Here is a 19,468-nt window from a genome sequence, read left to right on the forward strand (position 1 = left end):
CCGTCCGCACTGCTGCTCGGCGCGCCCTGGCCTCCCTCGGGCCTCCGAGGAGCCGCCGCGACCCCCGGCCCGCGGGGCAGGTGAGTGCGGCCGCGCGCGGCGGCGCCCCGGGAGAGGAGGGACCCCCGCCCTCCGACCGCGACCTGTCAGCGCGCGCCCCTCCGTCAGCTCCGGGCGTCTTTGTCACTGCGCCTGTCAGCCCGCACCCCCACCTGGTCGTTCATTCATTCGCTGTTTCAGTCGTTCGTGTATGCATGCATTCATTCAGTCATTCATTTAGTCATTCTGTAATTCAGTCAGTCAGTCCTCTCCAGTCAAGAAGCTAGTGCTTAACAGTCCACATCCCTCTCGGCCACCCCACCCCCCACCCCATTTCTGTCAGTCCCAGCTTCTCCGTAGCCTCCTTATCAGTTACTCCCGCCCCCTACACCCCAGGGGCACACCTCCCTGCCTACCAAGGTTCTGCCCCTCTGTCCCTGTCTTGAAGATGTGACAGACCCTGAAATTGGGGCCGGGGAGGGGGGTTGTCAGTGTTCCCCCCTTGGTGTTCCCAGGCTCACCTCCTTAGACGCCTTTGCTTCCTTTTCAGTGGCCTACTAGTGACCACCTGGTAGTGCTCCGCGGCTGCTCCTCTCCTGGCTGCCAGTGCCGGCTGCTCTCTCTTTCCACTCCGCTCCTCCTCCCTCAGATGTCATCCATCACCTTCCCTTGCCCCTAAGTGTTCCATTCCTCCTTCCACCCCATTTTCCTTACCCACAGTGTCTCCCTGTAGCCCCAGCTGTCCTGGAACTCACTATGTAGACCAGGCTGGCCTCGAACTCACAGAGATCCACTTGCCTCTGCCTCCGGAGTGCTGGGACTGAAGGCGTGCGCCACCACGTCCGGCTACCCACACTTCTTACTGTGCCCCTCCTTTATGGAATCTCTCCACCTGCTACCTTGTGTCCTTGTGCCGCTGACTGCTCACTTGTTAAGGACAATTCCAGTTTACTGCTGGTCTCCTGCCTTCACCACCAGCTCCTTTTAGCGTGTCACTTCCACTTAGTTTCGGCCTTTCACTGCAATCCTCCACCCACCCATCTTGTCCCCACACCTCTCATACCCTATTACACTTTGACTCGCACCTCCACCTATCTTCTGTCTGACATGCCCCTGGCTTTTCAGTATCTCAGTCCCCACTTGACACTCATCTGTTCACCTTTTGATGTTTCTTCCATTCTGGTTCCTCTTCCCTTCTGGCTTCTCTAATTCTCCTGTCAACTAAGCTCTTGATGCAGTCTATAAGAAGGGGATCAGGGTATGGGCAGGACAAAGCCTTCCAGGCTTGAGAGGACACCGATGCAGAGGCTCTGAGATGGGAAAGGGCCAGATCTGCAAGAACAAGATAAGACAGGTATGTCTAGGTTCCAGGGGAGCCTGGTTTGGTCTTCAAGCAACCTTTAACCTTGCAGACATTAGTGAGGAGCTGGTCTTGAGTTTTGGGGGGAGGATGGAGATTGAGTTGAGAATGCCATGATTACATGAATATTCATGCTTGGGTAGGAGAGGAGTGTTGTGGCTTAAACTCAGCAGATGACCTAGGGAGATATTTTGCAGATAGAGCTGTTGGAATTTATTATAAGAGGGATGCAACAACAGAAAAATATGAGGGAATGAGAGGGCTTAGCATGATTTCATGATTTCTAGGTTTCTTTATAGGAGACATGGTTGGACAGTGCTACCATTTACTGAAATGGGGATGCTGGATTGAGGTAGTGGTAGACATGGGGGAGTTATTAGGTGGTAGAGAGGGAAAGCAAGACTTTCTTTTTTTGGTATTTTTGAGACAGGGTCTCCCTGTATCCCCAGCTGGCCTGGAACTAGCTATGTAGACCAGGCTAGCCTTGAACTCATAGAGATCTGCCTGCATCTGCCTCCCGAGTGTTGGGATTACAGGTGTGCGCCACCACACTGGGCTAAGCAAGACTTGACTTTACCTGAAAGTTGTGGGAGATGTACAGGGGTCATTAGGGAGAACATATCTTACAGAAAAATCTGGAAATCAGAGGAGAGGTAAGGCTGAATGTACAATTTTGCACAGGGTGATAATACTTAAAGCTTTGGTAATTCCTATTTACTTAAAGCACACACAGCATAATGTATTGAGCATTTATTATGTGCCATTGAACATATTAAATTTAACTCTTTATAATATTTATTTTTATTTTATGTGCATGAATGTATTTCTTGCATATATGTAAGTGGACCCATAAGCGGACCTGTGTCATGCAGTGCCCATGGAGATTAGAAGAGGGTGTCGGATCCTCTGGAACTGAAGTTATGAATGGTTATTAGCTGTCATATAGGTGCTGGGAACCAAACTTAGGACCTCTGCAAGAGTAGCCAGTGCACTTAACCTCTCCACCCCCTAGTTATTTTTTTTTTAATTTAAATTTAAATTAAAAAGTTTTGAGACAGGGTCTCATTATATAGCCCTGGCTGACCTGGAATTTGCTATATAGATCAGGCTGGGCTCAAACTCACAGAGATCTGCCTACCTCTGCTTCCTGAGTGCTGGCATTAAAGGTGTGTGCTACCATATTAGGCAGTAGTTATTCTTAATATTCTTATTAATATTCATATGAGGGCTAGAGAGATGATCCAGTGGATAAGAGCACTTGCTATGAAAGCAAGAGGACCTGAGTTCAAATCCTCAGCACTCAGATAAAAGTTGGGCATGGCTGCATGTGCCTATAACCCAAAGGTTACAGGATAGAGGCCAGTGGATCCTGGGAGCTTGCTGGCTATCTGGCCTTTCCCTAAACCAAACTAAAACCAACCAAACAAACAAAAAATCCTAGTGGTGAGCCCTGGTTCAGTGAGAGATCCTGTCTCAAAAAATAAGAGCATTTAGCCAGGCATGGTGGCGCACGCCTGTAGTCCCAGCACTTGGGAGGCAGAGGTAGGCGGATCTCTATGAGTTCAAGGCCAGCCTGGTCTACATAGTGAGTTCCAGGACAGCTGGGGCTACAAGGAGACCCTGCTTCAAAAAGACAAAAAAAAAAAAAAAGAGCATTTATTGCTCTGGGTTCAGTTCCCAGCACCCACATGGTGGCTTGCAAATGGTAGAAGACCCAATATCCCCTTCTGGCTTATGCATGCATAGGCATGCAAACCCACTATACACACACACACACCCCACCCACTAGAACAGTGGCCGTCTTTCATGTCAAAATATTTCATTCACCCCTGAAAGTTTCTTGTGTCCCTTTCTAGTCATTGCAATCATCTTCTCAATCTTCAGATAGTCATTGTTCTTATTTCTGTCACTATAGCTTAATTTTCTAAGTCCCCAAACTTTATATAAATGGAGTTATAAAGTATATGCTCCTTGCTGGGCATGGTAGTGCACACCTGGAATCCCAGCACTCTGGAATCTGTGACAGGAGGATCATGAATTTTATTTGAAGTCCTTTTCTGGCCTCCATGGGGACCACGCACACATGTGGTACACATACATGAATGTACAGGCATTCATGCATACACATAGCAAGTGGGTAAAGGCACTTGCTGTGTAAACCTGGCAAGTTGAGTTTGATTCCTGGTTCTCACTGTAGAAGGAAAAAACCAGCTCCTTTGATCTCCGCATTCAAGCTATGGTATGCACAAACCCATACTCACACATATACACACATGCATTGCAAATCCCAAAATGATGAGAGGCTCCTGTAGTCCTAGCACTTGGGAGGCTAAGGCAGAAGTATGAATTCAAGGCCATTGTGTGCTGCATAATGAGTTAGAGGTCAGCTTGGGCTATATAGCAAGATCTTGTCTCAAAAAAATATATATAAATAAATATATACACACATATAAATATAAATAAATATATTTCTTTCTAGTATGTATGTGTACATGTGCATATACATATAGAGAGGGATTGGGAGAAAGAAAGAAAATATGTAAATATTTTCTCCTGTTTCCCCCTTTTTTTTTTTTTTTTTTTTTGTCTTTTTGAGACGGGGTCCCCCTGTAGCCTGAGCTGGCCTGGATTTGCTATGGAGACTAGGCTGGCCTCGAACTCACAGAGATCCTCTACCAGCCTCTGCCTCCCAAGTGCTGGGATTAAAGGTGTGTGCCACCACATCTGACCTTGTTTCCTTTTTTTTTAAAAAATATTTTATTTATTATTATTTTTATTTTATGTGTATGCGTGTATTGCCTGCATGTAGGTAAAGTGCACCTGTGTCATGCAATGCCCGCGGAGGACAGAAGAGGCTCAGTGGTTAAGGGCATTGACAGCTCTTGCAGAGGACCCGGGTTTGATTCCCAGCAACCACAGGGTAGCTACAAACCGTCCTTAACTCCAGTTCCAGGGAAATCTGAAACCCTCTTCTGACCTCCACGACATTGCACAACATGGGTGCACTCACATACATGCAGGCAGTACGCTCGTAATGGCAGCTAACAACTGTCTGTAACTCCAGTCCCAGGGGATTCGACAACCTCTTCTGACCTCTGGGCATTGCACAACATGGGAACACTTACCTACGTGCAGGCAATACATGAATACACATAAAATTTTTAAAAATTAATAAAAAATTTTATTAATCCGAGCGTGGTGGTGCATATCTTTAATCCTAGCACTTGGGAGGTGGAGGCAGGCAGATCTCTTTGAGTTCGAGGCCAGCCTGGTCTACAGGCCAGCTGGGGCTACAGGGAGACTCTGTCTCAAAAAAGACCAAAAAAGGGCTGGAGAGATGGCTCAGTGTTAAGAGATACCAGGACTGCTCTTACAGAGGACCTGGGTTCAATTCCCAGCACCCACATGGCAGCTACAAACCATCCTTAATTACAGTTCCAGGGGAATCCAAAGCCCTCTTCTGACCTCTGGGGCATTGCACGACACAGGTACACTCACATACATGCAGGCAATACACTCATACACATAAAAACAATAATAAAGCTGGGTGTGGTGGTGCATGCCTTTAATCCCAGCACTGGGGAGGCAGAGGCAGGGGGATCTTTGTGAGTTCAGGCTGGCCTGGTCTACATAGTGAGTTCCAGGACAGCTGGGGCTACAGGGAGACCCTGTTTCAAAAAGACCAAAATTATATATATATAAAATAAAAAAGAAACTATTAAAATTAGTATTGTTTATTTATTCATTTTTGGTCTTTTTGAGATGGGGTCTCCCTGTAGCTATACCTAGCTTGGAATTGCTTTGGAGACCACACTGGCCTTGAATTTACAGAGATCCACTTGCTTCTGCCTCTTGGGTATTGGGATTAAAGGTGTGTGCCACCACCCCTGGCTATTTTTATTATTTTTAATTGTGTGTGTGTGTGTGTGTGTGTGTGTGTGTGTGTGTGTGTGTGTGTGTGTGTGTGTGTGCATGTGTGCAGTTGCCTGGGGAATTCAGAGAGAGTGTTAGAATCTTTGGAGCTGGAGTTAACAGGTAATTGTATACTGCCTGACATAGATGCTGCCTATTGAAATTGGGTCCTCTGCAAGAACAGTATATACTCTTTTAAAAATTGTTTGTTGGCCAGGCGTGGTGGCGCACACCTTTAGTCCCAGCACTCGGGAGGCAGAGGCAGGCAAATCTCTGTGAGTTCAAGGCCAGCCTGGTCTACATAGTGAGTTCCAGGACAGCTGGGGCTACAAGGAGACCCTGTCTCAAAAAAGACAGAAAAAAAATTGTTTTGAAATAGGTTCTCCCTATTGCCCCAACTGGCCTGGAACTCCCTACTAGACCAGGCTGAGCTTGATCTCACATGTCAGGCTGTTGAGATGGAGAGAAGATGAGAACTGAGATGCCATCTTTGGCATTAGCAGTCACTGGCTTCCTTGCCAGAAAACGTTTGATGGAATGGTGGGAAAAGGGGTTATGGCAGTGAAGGAAGATAGTTCCTTTAGGAAACATTGCTATGACCAGGCTTGGAGAGCTGTTTGTGGGACTGAGGACATGTGTATACACATACGTTTGCATATGTCTGTGGACTAGAAGAGGAAGAAAGACTGGAGATACTGGAGAGGGAGATACCAGGAGGAGCACCTTGGAAGGACTTGGGATGGGATCTGGAGTACAGTTGGTGGGACTGATCTTTTTATGAGAGCAGAGTTCTTTATTTGTGGCAACAGGGATGGCAGGGAATGTAGGAGTTTGATGGGTTCAGAGGGGAATGTGGGAGTTTGATGGGTTTGGAGGGGAATGTGGGAGTTTGATGGGTTTGGAGGGGAATGTGGGAGTTTGATGGGTTTGGAGGGGAATGTGGGAGTTTGATGGGTTTGGAGGGGAATGTGGGAGTTTGATGGGTTTGGAGGGGAATGTGGGAGTTCGATGGGTTTGGAGGGGAATGTGGGAGTTTGATGGGTTTGGAGGGGAGTGGAGGTGTTAACACTTGAGACCTTTTGCTTTTTTCTGGGTTAGGGTATTAGAAAGTTGTAGGAAGTGTAGAAGCGTTGAGGTGGCTCATGGCATGACTTACCTATTACCATATAACAACTCACCCCAATGAGTAGTGGCTTAGGACAAGAACTTTTTTTGGTCATGAATCTAGGTTGGCATCTAGGTTGTCAGTGTGAGCTGGCCAGAGTGGCATTCTCTCTCCTCCCCTGTTGTCACCTTGGTTTACTCAGGACTGGGCCTCAGCTGGATGTTAAGTCTCTCTTCAGGGCTTTGCCATTCTTAGGGAGGCCTGAGTAGTGAGAATAGAAGCAGTGAGGCCTTTTGAGGCTGAGGCGTAGAACTTGCACCTGTCCTGCCAACTTTTCTTGATTGTTTCAGGTTATAAGAGCAGCTGAGGGTGAAGGTTTGGAAGTTTTGTTTTGTTTTTAATATGGTTTCACTATGTAGCCCAGTCTGTCTTTGAATTTGTGGCAATCCTGCTCAGTCTCCCAAATGCTGGGATTACAGGTGTGCCACCATCTCTGGCTTAGACTTCACTTCTTATGGCCATGAGCTGTGTGATTATCTCAGTTATCTTAAGAGAGGGAGCTTCCTAGAAAGAGGATAGAAATGCTAAGCTGTATTTAATATTTACTTGATGGGGCTGGTGAGATGGCTCAGTGGTTAAGAGCATGGCTGCTCTTTCAGAGGGACTCAGTTTAATTCCCAGCACCCACATGGTGGCTAACAGCCATCCTTAGCTCCAGTTCTAGGGGGTTTTGATACCCTCTTCTGATCTCTGCAGGCATTGCATGACATGGGTGCACTTCCATACATGCAGGCAATATACTAATACACATAAAATAAAAATAAAATTTGAAAAAAATTTACTTGAGGTTTGTGGTTATTAATTTTGAATGACTTAAGCTCAGGGTGGATTTCCTTATGGAGGCTTTCTTTGTGCTCCATGAACCTCCTCCCTTTCTCCGTGACTAATGACAGTTAAAAAGATGTATTGGACTCTTACTCTTTCCCATGCATGTGTTGGGTGTTTTATACTTTTGTTTTCATGGGTTTTTGTTTGTTTTGCTTTTTCAGACAAGATTTCACTCTGAACCTAGACTGGCCTGTAACTCACTATGTAGATCAGGCTAGCCTTGAACACATGACAATCCCCCTTAGCCTTCTGAGTGCTGGGATTTCAGGTGTGAGTCAGCACACCTGGGTTCACATTGCCCTGTTTAATACTCCTACTGCCCTATGAGGTATATACTGTCATCATATAAATCCTGCATTAGAGGTCACAATCATAGGATTAAGGATTTGAAGAACCCAGTGATGACTGATGGTACATCCATGTTGTTTAAATAGGATAACCAGATTCTAGTCCAGTTAGTAAAAGAAAAAGGAGTTACCAAAGGAGATGCAAAAAGAATGACCAAGATGATGACCTTGGGCTTTTGTATAATTATCACGGCTTCTACTTTTTGTCTGTGAACTGAGTTTGCAGTTGACAACCTAGAGCACTGAGTTGTTCTGAGCTTTGAGTGGCTGGGCTTTGCAGTGTCTGTATGTAGTTAAAGCCAGCTGTGCCTAGTCTCTTTATTGTGACTACACAGTGTAACCCTAAAGTCAGAGTTCCTTGGCTCTTAGTTCTATGTTTCTTTTTTTTTTTTTGTTCTTTTTGAGACAGGGTCTCCCTGTAGCCCCAGCTATCCTGGAACTCACTATGTAGACCAGGCTGGCCCCGAACTCACAAAGATCCACCTGCCTCTGCCTCCCAAGTGCTGGGCTTAAAGGCGTGTGCCACCACGCCCGGCAGTTCTGTGTTTCTTTTTAGGACTTAAGCTTTGCTCATTGCCCCAGTTCCCTTCTCTGTGCTTTTCAGTGCCTGTTTGGTAATGCTTTTATCAAATTTGTCTCCAGCTCTTTCCCCTTCAAGAGTCTTAAGTCCACGGTATGCACTGTTCCTTCAGCCCTTGACCAAGGACTCTCATTCTGATTCTGGTATTCCTAGGACTGTAGTATTGAGAACAAGAACAATACAAGTACTCTATCTGTTGTGAGTACAGTGGGATGATGTGTTTTTGGTTCTCTGTACTTGATTCTGTTTCTCTCTAGGTTCCTTGGAGGCATCTGATATTTTCTCTCTAGGTTCCTCAAAGGCGCCTTATGTTTGCCATTGCCCTAGGCGTGTAGTGGCAGTTGTGACAACTCTTGGTCCTGGAGCCATATGTTTACTTGGATTGCACATGTATCAGGCATTTGCCCAAGATTGCAGATTTGGTCAGTGACAGAAACTGAACTTTATGTGAGACCTTGTGGTTAGGGAGCACATTGCTGTGGTCAGGCCTGCCTCCTTCCAGGAGTTCTCTGGCTAGGGGTCATTGGTTTCATAATGGGCCATAACACCAGTGATGAGAGTGTGTTTTCACAGTGTTGGCCAGTTCTGTCCTTAACTGGGAGAATTGCCACAGTTCCTGATGGTAAGCGACTGATGGGTTTCACTTTTCACTGTGTCTAACAGGTAGGAGGATACTCTTGAGAAAACCAAGGGACACTGGGGGTCTGGCAGAGCCCTTGCTCAAGATGTTTAGTGGAACTCTGTGTTGACATCACCTTTCTGAGACTTTTCTGGGCTGTTGACTGGTTCCTTGAGAGTTAGAAGACCTAGGAAAATGAAGCCATGAGCAAGCTGAGTCTGGGATAGCACCGGAGCCAGCTGCCAGGTCCTTGGTCTTCAACTGTATAACAGTTGCAGGGCAGATGCTCTATGTATGGCCTTTATTTCTTCCTCACAATTCCTAGCTTGGGTGGGATGGGAACATAAGGGCAGGCACGGTGCTATTCACTAAATAATACACCCCTAATCATATATTGAAACCCTGATTCCCAATCTGATCATATTTGTAGGTGGGACCTTTAAGAGATGGTTACTTAGATGAAGTCATGTGAGGGTAGGGCCCTCAAACTGGGATTAGGTAAGGTTAGAGCAAGGTGGCAGCCATCTGTAATCCAGGAAGAATGGCTTTACTAACAGCAGAAGCAGCTAGCACCTTGATTTTGACTTCTGGCTTCCTAAATTGTGAGGAAAAAATACTATTTAAATGCCCCACTCTATGTGTTTTGTATAACAACCTGAGTTGAGTAAGACACCAGTCAGTGGAGGCCACAAAATCTGGTTGGCTAGGGTTGAAGGGTGGGCAGGAAGGTAGACCAGCCTGCTGGCAGGGTAGTTAATCAGACTGGTCCCACAGCTACTGTTGACTTCAGAATGCATTTTTCTTATCTTGGATAGTGTTGACCTGCATAGTATTAAAAAGTTAAAGCAGGCTGGGTGTGGTGGCACACACCTGTAATCCCAGCACTCGGGAGGCAGAGGCAGGCAGATCTCTGTGAGTTCAAGGCCAGCCTGGTCTACACAGTGAGTTCCAGGACAGCTGGGGCCAAAGGGAGACCCAGTCTCAAAAAGACCAAAAAAAAAAAAAAAAAAAAAAAAAAAAGCAAAAAAAAACAGTTAAAGCAGTTATTACTGCTTTAGTTTAGAGGATTACTGCTAGTTTAGACCCAGTCTGGGCTACATTGTGAGTTCTTGGCCAGCCTGGGCTCATTATTAGACTCTGTTTCAAAGAAAACAAACAAACAACAGCAAAAGTTGTTTTACAAAATCTTTATATTCTTGTTGACTACAGCGAGCTGGCATTCCCCACAGGTGAGCATGTTCTCTCCTGTGCTGCAGCCTTAGCTCTGTCTGATGTCTCTTAATCCAGTTCCTTCCCTCCACTACCCTGCCCTGTATTACAGGCCTCTGTATTGCAGTCCTCACTTTAGGATGCTACAGGAGACTCAACAGTTGGGTGGTTGGCATTTTTTCATGGCCACAGTAAGAAAAGCTGTTATTGCAGAAGTCTGTGCTTTAGGGTGTTCACTTCGAATAAAGTCAGCTCCCACTTTTCCTCTTCTCATCTTTTTGGTGTCTGGAGTTAGTCTAGACTGTGGTCTCTTGGTTCCTGGACCAACACTTGGGCAGAAGTTTGTTCCCCAGGCAAGTCCCCATATTTAAAAAAATATTATTTCTTTTTTTAATATTTCATGATTTTTATTTTATGTATATGAGTGTATTGCCTGAATGTATGTCATGCAGTGCCCATGGAGGTCAGAAGAGGGCGTTGGATCCCCTGGAACTGGGGTTACAGGCAGTTGTTAGCTACCAGTGGGTGCAGTTCCTGTACAAGAGCAACTAGGGCCCCTAACTGCCGAGCCATTTCTCCAGCCCCCTATTTTTTTTTTTTTTTTTTTTTTTTTTTTTTTAAGGGTCTCCCTGTAGCCCCAGCTGTCCTGGAACTCACTATGTAGACCAGGCTGGCATTGAACTCACAGAGATCCGCCTGCCTCTGCCTCTAAGTGCTGGGATTAAAGGCGTGCGCCACCACGCCCAGCTAAGGATTTGATCATGTGCCTCCCCATTGGGAATCGAACCCCCGTCACCCGTGTGACAGGCAGGGGTACTCACCACTATACTAACGAGGAATTGCACCTCCTATTTTATTTTTAATTACTGTATATGTGTTTGTGCATGTGAATATGGTGTCCATGGAGGCTAGAGGTATAGGATTCCTCTGGAGCTGGAGTTACAGGTGGTTATGAGCTACCTCTAGTGGGTGCTGGGAACAAACTTCGGTCCTCTGCAGGAGCAGTGACGTGCACTTAGTGACTGAGCCATGGCTCCCATTCCCTTCATATATTTTTTTTAAACTGTTTCTTGGCCTTTCTTCTGGGGGACATATTTCAAAGTCAAGAGCTGACTTATGGGGCTGGAGAGATGGCTCAGTGGTTAAGAACACTGGCTGTTCTTGCAGAAGACCTGAGTTCAAATCCCAGCATCCACATGGCAGTTAACAACCATCCATAACTCCAGTCCCAGGGTATCTGACCAACAGCCTCTCTGTCTTCTGAGGGAGTTGCATGACACGGGTGCACTTACCCACATGCAGGCAATACCCGCATACACATAAAATAATAATACTAAATATTAAAATAAAAATTTTGACTTATTTACTTTTATTTTATGTGTATAAGTGTTTTGCCTGCAAGTGCAACCATGTCATGCAGTGCCTGAAGAGGCCAGAAGAGGGTGTTAGATCCCCTAGAACTGGAACTAAGGACAGTTGCTAGTTGTCATGTGGGTGCTGGGATCTGAACCTAAGTCTCGCAAGAGCAGTTTGTGCTTTTAACTGCTGAGTCATCTCTTTAGCGCCCTTGACCAGGTTTCTACATATTGTTGACACTTTTTTATAGAGATTTTTGGTTTTGAGTGATTTTTTTTCTTTTTCTTTTTTTTCTTTTTGAGACAGGGTCTCACTATGCAGCCTCAGCTGGCTAGCTGGCTTGGAAAACCCTATGTAGGCCGTCCCAGGCTGGCCTATATCTCATAGTAATTCATCTGTCTCTGCCTCCCAAGTGCTGGGATTAAAGGTGTGCAGCACCACACTGGCTTTTATGGAAGTTTTTAGAGAAACAAAGCTTTAATTAACATAATAATAATAGGCTAAGGTAGAAGAATCACAACTTGGAAGCCAGCCTGGGCTACATAGTGAGTATTAGGACAGCCTGAGTTACAATGTGAGACCCTGTCTTAGACAAAATAGTATACAAGGGTTCTAATTTTAAAATCTACCCTTACATGTGGTCCTCCCCTTTCCTAGTTCTATTCTGTAGAAACTAGTTCATCCAAATCTTTGAAAGATTATTGTTTTATTTATTATTACTGTGTGTACACGTATGGTGTGTGTGTGTGTGTGTGTGTGTGTGTGTGTGTGTGTGTGTCTGGAGGGGGTCATGTGTGCCATGGTACGAGTGTAGAGGTCAGAGGACTACTTTGTGGAGTTTGTTATCTCCATTCAGCTATAAATGAATGGTTTCTGGGGATTGGGCTCAGGTTGCCAGGTTTACCCAGCAAACACTTTACCCAGTGAGCCATTTTGCTGGCTTTAGTACATTCAAACTCTTTTTTGAAAAGCTAGGTGTGGTGGTACATGCCTTTAATTTCAGCACTCAGGAGGCAGAGGCAGGCAGATCTCTGTAAGATGGAGGCCAGCCTGGTCTATATAATGAATTCCAGACCAGCTGGGGCTACAGGGATACCCTGTCTCAGATAAACAAGAAAAAAAACCCCAAACAACCATAACCTCCCCCCACAAAAGCAAAATAAAACAAACAAAAAACCCCCCACAAAAACCCCAAACTTTTTTGATTTTTAAATTTTTATTTTATTTTATTTTATTTTATTTTATTTATTTTTTGGTCTTTTTGAGCAGGGTCTCCCTCTAGCCCCAGCTGTCCTGGAGCTCACCATGTAGACCAGGCTGGCCTTGAACTCATAGAGATCCACCTGCATCTGCCTCCCAAGTGCTGGGATTCAAGGCGTGCGCCACCACACCTGGCCAAAAGGTTTTTTTTTTGTCTTTTTGAGACAGGGTCTCCTTATAGCCCGAGCTGTCCTGGAACTCACTATGTAGACCAGGCTGGCCTTGAACTCACAAAGATCCGTCTGCTTCTGCCTCCCAAGTGCTGGGATTAAAGGCTTGCCACCATCATGCCTGGTAAAACAATTATTTTTTATGAATGAATGAGTAATCAGATATGCAACCTACTACAGTAGCTTAGTGTACCTAGCCCTCCCCCCAACAGGCACATTTTATGATTATCCTAGAAGTTTGGCGTTAGCTATAGTTTCTTGGTGCTTCTTTCTGTGATCCAAGGCTTAACAGAAAATTTCCCAAACCAGTGACTGGTACTAGACTCCAGGATTGAGAAGAAACAGGGTTGGAAGAAAGAGCACGAGGCATGATGCCAACAGATTCATCAACAGTGCCACGTGCTTGACTTCAGACCATTCTGGTGTTCCAGGTCAATCCAGAGCCTTCTGTATAAAAATATCCTGTCGCATCTCAAATGCCTACAACTGCTATATTTAGCAGAAAAAAAGTAGAGGGAGAACACAGGGAGGAGGAAAGAATCAGTCCAATAAGTACATTAATAATTCTAAACTTTCAGTGCCAAAGATTAATTTCTAAAATACAAGATTATAGACAGAAGTGATCCAACTAGCCATTAATTGGGATGTATGTGCACTATAGGCAAAGTCACTTGTATCTCATTTATATCTAATTTTAAAATAATTTTCTTGCTGGGTGTGCAGTGGAGAAAGTGGTACATCTGCTATTTCATCTGGAAATGAGTATTTCATTGCTTCCAAAAGATGTGGCCTAGAGAATTTTAGAAGGCACCAGAGAGCTCTTCTCTGTCAGCCAAGATGCTCCCATTTAAATCATTTTTGAACTTGGTTTCAAGCTCACACTATGAAAATTCTAGTTGTGGTTGAAGGTAATCTCTAAAAGTTTCTTGAGTTACTCTTTGAATTCTCTCTTTTTTTAATGTGTTTTCACGAATAATCCTTGAATATATATTTATATCTAGTCTAAGGCTTCTCTTGTAGCAGAGTTATAGAACTGAGATTTTCTTTTTTTTTTTTTTTTTTTTGGTTTTTTTGAAACAGGGTCTCCCTTTAGCCCCAGCTGGCCTGGAACTTTATACCTCTGATTGCTGAGATGAAAGATGTGCACGATCACACCTGACTTCTGAAGCATTTCTTTTTTTTAATAAAATTTTTAAAATTTATTATTTTTTTGTGTATGAGTGTGTTGCTTGCATGTGTGTAAATGTAACTGTGTCATGCAGTGTCCATGGAGGTCAGAAGATGTTGTCAGAGTTATGGATGATTGTTAGCCACCATGTGGGTGCTGGGAATTGAACCAGGGTCCTCTGCAAGAGCAATCAGCATTCTTAACTGCTGCACCATCTCCCTAGCCCTCTGAAGCATTTCTTAAATGAACCTTTTAATTGTTCCATATTAAAAAGGTTGGCATCTTCATATGGTCCTTTATTTATCTGAAAAATATTTAGCAATTTCTGGTGCCAGAGAACTTGAGTATAAGCAATGTCTAAAAGGATCACATCATCACTTCTTATCGCACAGCAGAAATAAGTCCTGAGCCAGAAATTCCTTTCTCTGCCAGAAGTTCATAGTTTGCAGTGGTTTTAAGAAAAATATTCCAGGCTTTTAGGCTTGGTCACCATTTCACACACAGGGATTTTCAAGGCGGACCTCCTGATAAATTCTGAAGTTTCATCTACTTTGGCATCTGAACAGACCACATCATCAGTTGTGTCCTCAGCAGATGTTCTTTCCAATGCACCTTTAAAGCCTCCAATCTTTTTTTTTTGAAACAAGGTCTTACTATGTAGCCCTGACTGGCCTGGAACTTGCTAGGTAGACCAGGCTGACCTTGAATTCACAAGAGATCCACCAGCCTCTACTTCTCAAGTGCTGAGATTAAAAGCATGTGTCACCTCACCCAGCCCCCCCCCCACCTTTTTAAAATTTGAGACAGGGTCTCCCTTGTAGCCCCAGCTGGCCTGGAACTCCCTATGTAGACCAGGCTGGCCTTGAACTCACAGAGATCTCCCTGCCTCTGCCTTTCAAGTGCTGGGATCAAAGGTGTGCACCACCATGCTCCAATTTTTTAAAAAAGTTTATTTATTATTTTATGTGTATGCATGTATTGCCTGCATGTAGGTCTGGGCACTCATGTTGTACAATGTCTATGGAGGTCAGAAAAAGCTGTTAGATCCCCTGGGACTGGAGTTACAGACAGTTGTCAGCTGATATGTGGGTGCTGGGATTCGAACTAGGGTCTTCAGCAAGAACAACCAGTGTTCTTAACTGCTGAACCATCTCTCCAGCCCTTGTTTGTTTTTGAGACAGGGTTTCACACTGTGATCTAGGCTGGGCTGGCCTGGAGCTATGTAGCAAGTCTGGCCTTGAACTCTCATTGATCTTCCTGTGTCAGCCTTCTAAGTGCTGTGTGTAAGCCACCACACAAGGCAAAGAGGTCGAACTATTCCTTTGTATTTGAGGCTGCACTTTTCTGCTGGGTGATTATATAGTACCTAGCTGAGTGCTCTAGCAATAGACAACCTGGCTGTCTGTTCTCATAAAGTATATTTATCCTATTCTCCTGCTGTCTGACAGCTTTATAGGGATAGTCTATGAAAATCCTCTCAAAGTTGAACAAAGAATATCACCTAGATGTCCTGATTTCGGGATTGGTTAGATATATTCATCTTGAATTGGAAGAATCTGGCCTCCTATGTTCAGGGCAAGCTGCAACTTCAGAGGTTTGATGGGTTGCTCTGTGCAGTGAGGACAATGATGTCTTCTTTTAGATCTGATGATCTTTCTAGCTTTTTGAGTAAGGGTATGGCTGTCTAGCCCAAACCCTTGATCCTCTTGCCTCAGCCTCATGAATACTGTGTTTATAGGTATGCACCACCACACCTGGCTTATGATCTTGTTTTAGAGTCCCCTCTTAGAATGAGGTTTGTAGCAATAGCATTTTCTGAATTGGGTAATTACATGCATATGCACATACTTGCCCACACAAGCAGCAGTAATTACATAATGAACCTCCATATACCTATTACTTAGCTTCAACAAATTATCAATATTTTACCAATCTTACTTCTTTTCTTTTTAAGTTTTTTAATTGAAATTTTTTTTCTGATAGGATTTTTTTAAGTTTAAGAGAAATTTTGGCCTGGAATGGTAGCATACACCTTTAATCCCAGCACTTGGGAGGCAGAGGCAGGTGGATTTCTGTGAGTTCAAGGTGAGCCTGGTCTGCATAGTGAGTTCCAGGCCAGCTGAGGCTACAGGGAGACCCTGTCTCAAAAAGACCAAAAAAATTTTTTTAAAAAGAGAAAAATTTTATTGATTCAAGAATTTCATACAATGAATTTTTATTATAGTCAGACCTCCTCTTCCATCTCCACCTAACCTTATCCCCTCACCCCCATGACCTTATGTCTTCTCTTAGCAAATGAAAAACCCTATTTATTTTGCATACCATATCTGAGCTGTATGCTGGAGAAATAATATCTCACTAGGGTGTCAGTGATCTGTAAGTTTTTCTTTTTTTTTTGGTCCTTTTGAGACAGGATCCCCCTGTAGCCCCAGCTGTCCTGAAACTCACTTTATATATTCCAGACTGGCCTTGAATTCCCAAGTGCTGGGATTAAAGGCGTGTGCCACCATGCTCAGCTATGATCTATAATTCTTACACTCAGGTGTGCCAAAGCAAAGGCTCACTCCCTTTTCTTTGTAATGGTTTTGGGTCAGAATATGCCCAGGTTTCTTGGAATGGGATTTACACTCTTAATTTCTGTTTCTCTTACACACTGCTTAGGAATGTCTTGTAAGTATTTCTCTTTTTCTCAACAATTGGAAACACTTGGTTTTCTTCAGCAAAGTTAGTTGTTCACAACCCTGTGTACAGGTTACACTTTGGCTTTTTCCAGTCCTTACTCAGCACAGTGACCCCACCGTGTACCAAGGCATTCTCCAACAGACTCCCTCAAGGTTTTACTGTGGGTAAATGTAGAAGATAGGTCCTCACAGCAGGCAGCACTTAGCTCACAGGCCTCCAACCCAAGATTCTCTGAGGTTTCACAGCTTCACATAACAGCTTTGTACCAGTGTCCTCTAGTTTGTTTTCTGAAGTCTGTAACCTTCTCAGATTCCTAATGCTGTTGAGGACTTTGGCCAGGTCTTAACCACTTCTGGGTGATGATTATGGTCAGATAACCGTGAGTGTTACTAGGATGTCTGAGTGGCCACAGGCTCTGCTGGTGCATGTGGGCAGCCAGGCTGGCTCTGCCCTACTGCTGTGCACAGCTTTGCCATCTTGGCTGCCCAGTTATTATCTCTCTTACTTGCCAAGTCTTGCCTTCAGAATTTTGAGATCCATGTAGAAGCGTCAAGATTCTTAATAAAATGAACAGGTCTAGAGTCATGTTTCTAGGTCCTTGTGCCAAGAGTCTCTGTCACTGCCATTGCTCTGGCTGTGTTACCATTTTGACTCTCCAATTATTTTCTTTCTTACTTGGCACATCTTGGGTTCAGGATTTTGAGATCAATATAGAAGTGCCTGTGGTCAGGTAAATATATTTATCTTGTGTGATAGATTCTTCACATGGTCCATCTGACACATTATGGGAGCTGGCTCCCTGGAGCTTGCCTTTTCCCTCCCCTCCCCTCCCCTCCCCTTCCCTCCCCTCCCCTGTACAGGGCCTATGTAGCTGAGGCTGGCTTTGAACTTATTTCTGATCCTCCTGAGTATGGAATTACAGGCATGTATCTTTGGGTCTGGCTGCCAATCTTGTTTTTCTTCCCTTTCTCCACTACTTCTTTCTTTAGTGTATCTAAAAACCAAATTACAGAAACTATAAAATCATGCCATTTTACCTATATGTCTCAGGTCTACACTCAGAATTTCCTCTTTGCCCCAAAGATGTTTTCTGTAGTTGACCTAATTCTTGGCAAAAAAAAAAAAAAAAAACAACCCAAAAAATGCACCATAGATAAACTGCTTCAACAAATGAAGTATAAATTTTTTTTATTGAGCTTTTGTACATTTTATACAATGGTTCTTAATCAAATTTAGACCCCTTTCCTATCCATGCCCCCCAGTGCCCAGTGGACCACATGCATTCTGCCATACATATTAAGTTCCATCTGGTCTAGCATTTGTACCCAGATGTCCTTTGGTGGAAGTTCATCCACTGGAGTCTAGTCAGCCTATCTAGAGATTGTTAGGTAAGTTCTACTCTCCCTCACCCACTAGTAATCAGTTTCCAGTAGTTCCCAGGCTAGGGCTGGAGTTGCAGATAGTGGATATCTATATACAGAAGAGTGAAACTAGTTCCCTATTGCTTACTTTGTACATAAATCAATTCAAAATGCATAGAAAATTTTAGCTGGACATGGTGGTATATTTTAATTCCAGTACTTGGGAGGAGAAGCAGGCAGATCTCTGTAAATTCAAGACCAACTTGGTCTACATAGCAAGTTCCAGGCCAGCCTACATAGTGAGACCTGTCTCAAAACAAACAAAAGCAAAAGCAAAAATCAAAAACAAAACACAAAAAACACCTTAGTATAAAAACATGAACCTCTGAAAGGGCTAGAGGAAAACACTTTCAGGTCTAGGCATAGGTAAGAACTTTCTGAAAAGGACTTGTTCTAGTTTCATTGTGTTGCTGTTACAAATACCATGACCAAAAGCAACTTAAGGAAAGAGTTTATTTCACTTTACACTTCCAGGTCACAGTCCATCACTGAGAGAAGTCAGGACAGGAACCTCAAGGGAGAACTGGGCTTGTTAGTCTACGCAGTATTACCGCCAACCAGGGAACTCCCAGCCGAGGACGCATAGCAGAAACCATGGAGAAATGCTGCTTGATGGCTCACTGGCCAACCCGTGCTGATAGCCAGCTTTCTTAGACAGCCCAGGACTCACCTCCACAGTTGACTGGGTCTTCCTATATCAGTTAGTAAGACAATCTCCCACAAGCATTTTGACCTGAGAAATGCCTCAATTGAGACTCCCATTTCAGGAGACTCTTGGTTGGCATTCAAACCTAACGAGGACTGGACTAGCAAGAATGGACAAGTGGAAGAACAGTGTGGTGATGCATGCCTTTAATCCCAGCACCTTGGAGGCAGAGGTAGGCAGGCCGATCTCTGAGATGAAGCCAACTTGTTTCAGGCTAGCTGGGGCTACAGGGAGACCCTGTCTTAAAAAAAAATTAATATTTTTTATTGAACTTTTGAATATTTCGTACAATAGGCCTTAATTAAATTTAGACCTCCTCCCCCACCCATGCTCCAACATACTCCCCCGCCCCACCAGACCTCATGTGTTCTGTCATATATATTAAGTCCTTTCTGGTCTAGTGTTTGTACCCAGATGTCCTTCAGTGCAAGTTTATCCAATGGAGTCTAGTCAGTCTATCTAGAGATCTTTTTTTTTAAAACAAAATATTTTATTAATGCCGGGCGTGGTGGCGCATGCCTGTAGTACCAGCACTCGGGAGGCAGAAGCAGGTGGATCTCTGTGAGTTCAAGGCCAGCCTGGTCTACATAGTGAGTTCCAGGACAGCTGGGGCTACAGGGAGACCCTGCTTCAAAAAGACAAAAAA

General features: G+C 44.3%; 1 protein-coding gene across 5 annotated transcripts in view; it reads left to right on the plus strand.

Annotated features, from left to right (window-relative positions):
* The window catches only part of Ppp6r2 (protein phosphatase 6 regulatory subunit 2), a 109,909-nt gene continuing 90,441 nt past the window's right edge, over positions 1 to 19,468 (plus strand). For all 5 annotated transcript variants that reach the window (XM_008834751.3, XM_008834750.3, XM_008834753.3 and 2 more), the window contains exon 1: positions 1 to 80. The gene's annotated coding sequence lies outside the window, so the exon portion shown is untranslated. The remainder of the gene's footprint in view (positions 81 to 19,468) is intronic.

Source organism: Nannospalax galili, unplaced genomic scaffold (assembly GCF_000622305.1).
Source record: "Nannospalax galili isolate Female #2095 unplaced genomic scaffold, S.galili_v1.0 scaffold237, whole genome shotgun sequence".
Taxonomy (NCBI): Eukaryota; Metazoa; Chordata; class Mammalia; order Rodentia; family Spalacidae; genus Nannospalax; species Nannospalax galili.